Consider the following 7387-nt stretch of genomic DNA (forward strand, 5'->3'; position numbering starts at 1 on the left):
CCAATTCAACCTCCCAAAGAGCTTTCAGATCCATTCTTTTGGTCCCTCTGCTCACTTTCACTAATCTTATTCATGTTCCTATCATCTTTCATTCAGAAGACTACAATTACTTGCTAGTAGGTCTGTCCTCCTATTATGTTACCAATCTCCCATCCACTTTATGAAAAAAAAAAAGATGGCATTTTGAAAGGCAAATGTGACCATGTCACCTTCTAGCTTAAAGTTGTTTTGAAAGTCCTTCACTGCCCTGAATGATATCTCAGAGCCCTGATCTGAGAGCTCACACCTCATTTCAGGAACACCCTTTACTATACAGCAATTAGAAACTTCTTTCAGTTTTTTTCACCCCATTAAGTTCTAAACGCCTCTGAGGTCTCTACATATGTTAGTCCCTAAGCCTGAAATCCTGCCATCACTTTTTTTTTCTTTAATGGAAGACTCCTATTCAACTCTAAGGATTCTTCTTTTTTAAAAATGTTTATTTAGTTTTGAGAGAGAGAGAGAGAGAATGGGCAGAGGATGGGCAGAGAGAGGGGGACAGAGGATATGAAGTGGTTCTGCTCTGACAGCATGAGCCCTCTATGGGGCTCAAATTTACAAACCAGGAATTGTGAGATCATGACCTGAGCTGAAGTCAGATGCTCAAGCATCTGAGCCACCCCGGCACCCCTCTCAGGATTCATCTTAAATTTCACCTCTGCCAGTAACTACCCCCAAACCCTCCCCTCCCTGTCTAGGTAAATAGTCTATCTCTGTGCTCCTTCTGTTTTCTTTACTTCCTTTGTATAGCATTCATCCCATATTCTGAATATACTAAGAGTAGTGAAGCAGGACCCACTTTATCTTGTATTCTGCTGTATCCTCTGTGCCTAGCACATGGAATAGGCTAATTATTCAGTGGAAATTGTAATTTCTGTGGCACATGTTTTTTGATCTGTAAAATGAATGTTAGTATAATAGATTATACTTGAGGACTCGATTTTAAACTTCTCAGATGCTATGATAGAGATTATGGCTATTTTAGGCTCATAAGTTTGAAGGGACACCTCCCAGCTTTCTATTGCACTGTTTCTTTTAGACCTTTGACTGTGATCTCACTGTGCTCAGTGTTCATTTCTTATTCACCTCCATACTGCCAGACCCTTCCACTCATAGGTACTCAGTCTTTGGCATAGGAATAAATATTAAACATATAAAGTAGGAAATACAGTATTTTCCAAAAATCTATCTTTTTAAATTTCTCAAGATTATCATTACCTTTAAGAGAAAACTTGAATGCATTGTGAAATACCAGATTCAGGAATACTGCAAATTTAGCAATTTTTTAAATAATCTTTTAAAGCATGTGGTATGGGCACATACAAATCTCACTAACCTCATCTTTCTTCTATCATTTCAAACACAGAAAGCCTTCAATTTTTTTTATTACGTTTCTTTATTTTTGAGAGTCAGAGAGAGATGGAGCGTGAGAGGGGGAGGGGCAGAGAGAGTGGGAGACACAGAATCCAAAGCAGGCTCCAGGCTCTGAGCTGTCAGCACAGAGCCCAACGCAGGGCTTGAACCCACGAACCGTGAGATCATGATCTGAGCGGAAGTCGGACGCTTAACCGACTGAGCCACCCAGGCGCCCCACACAGAAAGCCTTCAAATCTCAGAAGACACATTTTGCTGAGTATAGCACAGTCCATGTTTTATACTTTCATTTGAGTAGAAAGGAAATGGGACTATTCAGTAGACAGTAAATGGTGGATGGAGTCTGACTACTCCCAGCTACCCTCCACCATCAACTCTTACTCAGTAAGTAGACTGAATCTCCTTCTGCTGCAAAACTTAGGAAGCAAATAGATGCATTAGTAGGATGAAAGCCCACACCTGCATATATTCAGAACCACTTTGGTGCAAGGAAAAAACAGAATCATTTTGGAGAATAAACCAAATGACCTGTTAATTGGGTGTTCTAAAAGGTTAGACACTGGGTGAAACTGAGGGTTGGTTACACCAAGAGATAAGAAAAAAAAAAAAAAAACATTAGGACAAATATCACCTGGACCAGGAGGGAGGAAGTAAGAAGGAGGAAGGAAAATTATTTTTTTCTGCTTAACAGCAGAAAATATATACCTTAATGGTGTGTATCCTGCATATGCGAAAGTATCTAATATACACAGATGCTTTTTATGAATACCACCAATCATACCTATTCCCCTGGATTCAACTGTTTGTTCACTCCACAATTGTTTTCGTAGGTAGTTGGCTATTCTAACTACTTAAGTTACATTCTGCTAAAAGAAAACATAGCAGGGGCGCCTGGGTGGCGCAGTCGGTTAAGCGTCCGACTTCAGCCAGGTCACGATCTCGCGGTCCGGGAGTTCGAGCCCCGCGTCGGGCTCTGGGCTGATGGCTCAGAGCCTGGAGCCTGTTTCCGATTCTGTGTCTCCCTCTCTCTCTGCCCCTCCCCCGTTCATGCTCTGTCTCTCTCTGTCCCAAAAATAAATAAACGTTGAAAAAAAAAATTAAAAAAAAAAAAAAAAAAAAAGAAAACATAGAATAAATGACATCATGTTATAGACTGAGAATAATCCAGAATATATCATTTCTCTCCCTAGACATCTTCAAAGTTCTTTCTCTGTATGTGGAAGAGAAATCCTACCTGCATCTCTTAGGCTGTGCTATCAACTAGCAGTCACACTTGGGAGAATCACATAACTTCCTTAGATCCCATATGTAAAATGAGGCACTTCATTATTTCACTTATAAAGTTCTATGTGCACACACCTAATAAATTTATCATGCCCATAAGATACGATGAGTTCGTGATAGAGATGTGAAATAAGCTTCATACATCCTGACATGTTTATAGTATCAACCTTTAAGTACGTGTATGTAGATTTATTTTTTCCTGTAGCAACAGTACGGAATCCATGCCTTTAAAATGAAGAGGTTCCTGTATTCCTTACATATTTAAAGTCAACAAATAAAACTAATGAACTGGTAACCGTATTCAGAGCAAAATTAAAATAAACATGAAAAATGTAAGGGATTGTTGACATATCTCTTCCCTCGTCAAATATATCAATCTTCACACAGGCCTGATGAAAAAACTTGAATATTTTTTCCCTTTACATTGTTTTCTTTTTATTTATTTATTTTGAGAGAGAGAGAGAGAGAGCACACGAGAGAGAAAGTGAGCATGAGAATAAGCAGGGGGAGGGGAAGAGAGAGAATCCCAAGCAGGCTCAGTGCTGTCAACGCAGAGCCCAATGCAGGACTGGGTCTCAGGAACCTATTCATGTGCCATCATGACCTGAGTCAAAAGCCAAAATCAAGAGTGGGACGCTTAAGCGACTGAGCCATCCAGGCACCCCTCCCTTTACATTGTTTAGGAGGACCATTAGTCCCAACTAACACAATACCACGCTTTTAACTATTTGTTAAATTTATCAATATCTTAATGGCAAGATAAATTACTTTTACCATAACAATAGCTATTCTATAACAATAGCTATATTCTTTCTCTTTCAAAATCTCTCAAACCACATTTTCAAAACATGATGTCTAAAAAGAAACTTATAAAGGTGTTTGCTGTTTTACTGATCAGACTTTAAGGATCTATGCCATCGGCATTTCTCAGAGTATGAACACAAGTTTTTAATTTCTTGTTAATCCTTGCTATTTTTTTCTGCACTAGGAATGGGTTGAATGTGTACTTGTAGTGTTACTTACACTCTTTTCTTTAAATTTATTTATTTTGAAAGAGAGAGAGAGGGAGAGAGAGAGAGGGAGAATCAGTGGGGGAGAGGCATAGAGAGAGGGGACAGAGGATCTGAAGTGAGCTCTGTGTCCACAGTCATGAACCTGAGTAGGACTCGAACTCACAAATTGTGAGATCATGACCTGAGCTAAAGTCGGAAGCTTAACCAACTGAGCCACTCAGGTGCCCTGATAGAATCTGTCTTTGAATTGCTCATTTACTCTGATTTGTATTTGTTCTAAGATGCCAAGATGTTAAATACAACATTAATTTATTAATGGCATTTCTGGAGAATAGAGGCACTACTCTCTAAGACAAGTATGTACATTGACCCCAGCACTCAAATTTATCATATATGAAAATATAGAAGAAAAAAAGTGTGAGATAGAAAAAAGGAAATATATATATTTATCAATATATATGCTTATAAAATTTTCTCCTCTGTATATTATTATGTACATATATACACATTTCATTTACTCGCCTAAACACAATTTATTATTTTGGGATTGTAGAAACTGATGCTGAAGTAACCTAGGAAAAGTAGTACACAGTGTAAATTTAAGGAGAGAAAAATCTGTGTTCCAGATTTTAATCCCATTACTGCCATTTTTTCCTAATCTGTGTGACCTTGGCAAGTTATGTATCTCATCTAGTTTCCCCACTTGTAAATTGAATATATTAATGCTCCATAAACATTGATATGAATTAGTGCACAGAAAATACTTAGGACAAAGAATACCTTATGTAATTGCACATGTAAGTAACACAATTTTGAAATGGGACCTTTTTGTCTTCCTGTTTTAGCTGAAACCTTAAGTGTCAGCAGTTCTAAAACTACAAAGTGAAAACTCTAGATCACTTAAGTAGAACTTGCAAGGGAAGGGACGTACTTCTTGGCTGAGCTGACCAATCACCTCCAACCCAAAAACAAATGGAGAGGACATAAATCATCACTGCATATGAATGGGAGAGCTCCATCAAAGAGCTGTCCATTTGAAATGGCTTTCAACTTTCCCCTCCAGAACAGAGGTGAGGCATCCTCTCCTTCATACAAGGAGATTTTCATTTGTGGTCCCGTGCAATATTTGGGGCTCAGGGCCTCAAGCTGGCCCCATGCTTTAAAATAAAACAACACATACACTAATAAATATAAATATAAATATAAATATAAATATAAATATATAATATATATCATATACATAATATATATGATATATATATGATACATATCATATATATAATATATATGATATATATAATATATTATCTATCTATCTATCTATCTATCTATCTATCTATATGATATACATAGGAGAAGTCTGGTTACTCACAGAAGGGGAGAGCAGAGAGAGAGCCAGGTAGCTTCAGAAGCTTTCTATATTCCCATTGAAGATAAGCACAAGGATGTGTGTTTCTAATGAACCAGAAATAAACAAATGGAACAAAGTAGACTGGGTGGCATAAGATGCTAGCTGTATTTTACCTCGGGGAGGAGGGTACATGACTGTTTCTCATGGACCATAGTGAAGATTGTGGGACAAGGCTCAGAGCCAGTTCAAACCTCTATAAGAAGACTGTGGAGAAGCGAGGTGATCTCTCCTCTTTCAAAGTAAAATGAAAACTACTGAATTCCAAAGAGGGAGAGAAGGAGCCTAAGTGTCCTGCTAAAGGAAAATGTATTGCTTATGTCATAGGGAATACTGCACAGTTTCCAGTAGTTTCAAATGCACTCAAGGAAAGGAAGCAACATGAATCATCTAGCCCAGAAAGAAGCTGTCAACATTGGTCAGAGCCAGAGGTCATCAATGCTTCCTGGCTGCCTGCACTTGCTCATGTACTGCTTCCCCACCCTCGAACTTAATGCCTCCTCTCCCACCACAAACTATTGGGGCATGGGGTGGAATCTAGCCAAATGAGAAGATAAAGGCATAAGGTAACCAAACCTTCCAACCTTGCCACAGGCTACCAAATTGAAAGAGTCCTGGACTGGGAAAGAAAGATAGGCTTTTTGATATAAAGTTCGGAGGTTTTAAAGTTCACTCTCATCTAAATCTGTGCTATTCAATACAGTAGCCATTAGCCACCTTACTATCAAATTTAAAATAATTAAAATTAGGGACACCTGGGTGACTCAGTCAGTTAAGCATCTGACTTCGGCTGAGGTCATGCCCTTGCAGTTCAGGAGTTCAAGCCCCGTGTGGGGCTCTGTGCTGACAGCTCAGAGCCTGGAGCCTGCTTTGAATTCTGCGTCTCCCTCTCTCCCTGCCTCTCCCCTGCTTGTGCTCTGTCTCTCTCAAAAATAAATAAACATTAAAAATTTTTAAAAAATAATTAAAATTAAACTATATTAAACATTCAGTTCATTATTCACACTAGCCATATTTCAAGCACTCAGTAACTACACATGACTCCTTTATTAGACATGCAAATACAGAACATTTCCATTAGCACTAATTACTAGTATTAATTACCCAACTGAGAATGTTTTCTTGTTACCAGAAGTCATCAGAAGACATACCAGAGTATAAGCAGATACATATTTCATAAAGTAGGGATAAATGAGCAGAAATGGAGAAGAATAGTTGATCTTCTGATTGCTTTCTATGAGTTATAGCTCTTCAGCGTACCAGCTACACACACACACACACACACACACACACACACACACACACGTTTATACACACACACACATATATGCAAAACTCTCTACCCTACTTAAAAGTATCCATCGTTATTTGCAATAATCAAAAACAAATGTAGTTCCTGTACATCTATCTAACTCCATATTCATTTTTTTTTCTAGTTAGACAGTGATTTTATTGCGTGACTACAAAGTCAAATTTCTGCAACCAAGGCAGAGGCTGTGGATGACTCACATTTCCAGTTGTGAGATAGACTCGCGTGGTCTTATAATATTGACCCAACCGGTAAATACGGCTCCTCATCAGAATCAATTGGAAATTAGCATCCTGATGTTTTCTGTTCCTCTCAAGAGGCTTTCGAACAGCAACAGGTTTGTTAGTCAAATGGTAGAGATCCTCAGGAAGATCAGGGGCAAGTCCCTCGGACTTAAGAATTCTCAACACATTAGTGCCTGTCACAAAACGTACTTGTGCAACACGATGTGAGTCACACAGGATCACACCGATTTGTGAAGGAGTCAGGTCCTCCTTGCCCAGTTTGTAGATCTGCTGTCTCACGTCGTTAGATGTGAGCTCTAGCCAGGTGGGGATGCTGCAGCAGCGGTAAGGCAGAGCCCAATGGGATAGGCCCTTTCTGGGAGCGTGCACGCGACTCACGATGGCAGGCAGTCAGGCAGTGGTTAAAAAAACAAACAAACCAAAACCCTTTTTTTTTTCTTAGAAAATTTCAGGTAGAGCGAGAGCCAGTAACGCATTTAAACCAAATAAAATGATGGCATTCACAATGTTCTAAATCTTTGTTCCAAATTTCACAAATAATCCCCCAAATAAAAATGATACTTAAATGCCAATATTATAAAAATATTGCTAGCGGATTGAAAATTTGAAAATTATTTGCCAGTCTATGCTCTCAAGCTTTTGTGAACTTGATTTGTCTTAAGTGTTATAATAATCTAAGCATTAACATGAATAATTCAGGTGCTTGAAAATTTTG

General features: G+C 38.6%; 1 pseudogene; it reads right to left on the reverse strand.

The window, feature by feature from the left end:
- Positions 1-6553: 6553 nt before the first annotated feature.
- On the reverse strand, positions 6554-7062 carry LOC122479801 (annotated as a pseudogene).
- Positions 7063-7387: the final 325 nt, after the last annotated feature.

Source organism: Prionailurus bengalensis, chromosome A1, assembly GCF_016509475.1.
Source record: "Prionailurus bengalensis isolate Pbe53 chromosome A1, Fcat_Pben_1.1_paternal_pri, whole genome shotgun sequence".
Classification (NCBI taxonomy): domain Eukaryota; kingdom Metazoa; phylum Chordata; class Mammalia; order Carnivora; family Felidae; genus Prionailurus; species Prionailurus bengalensis.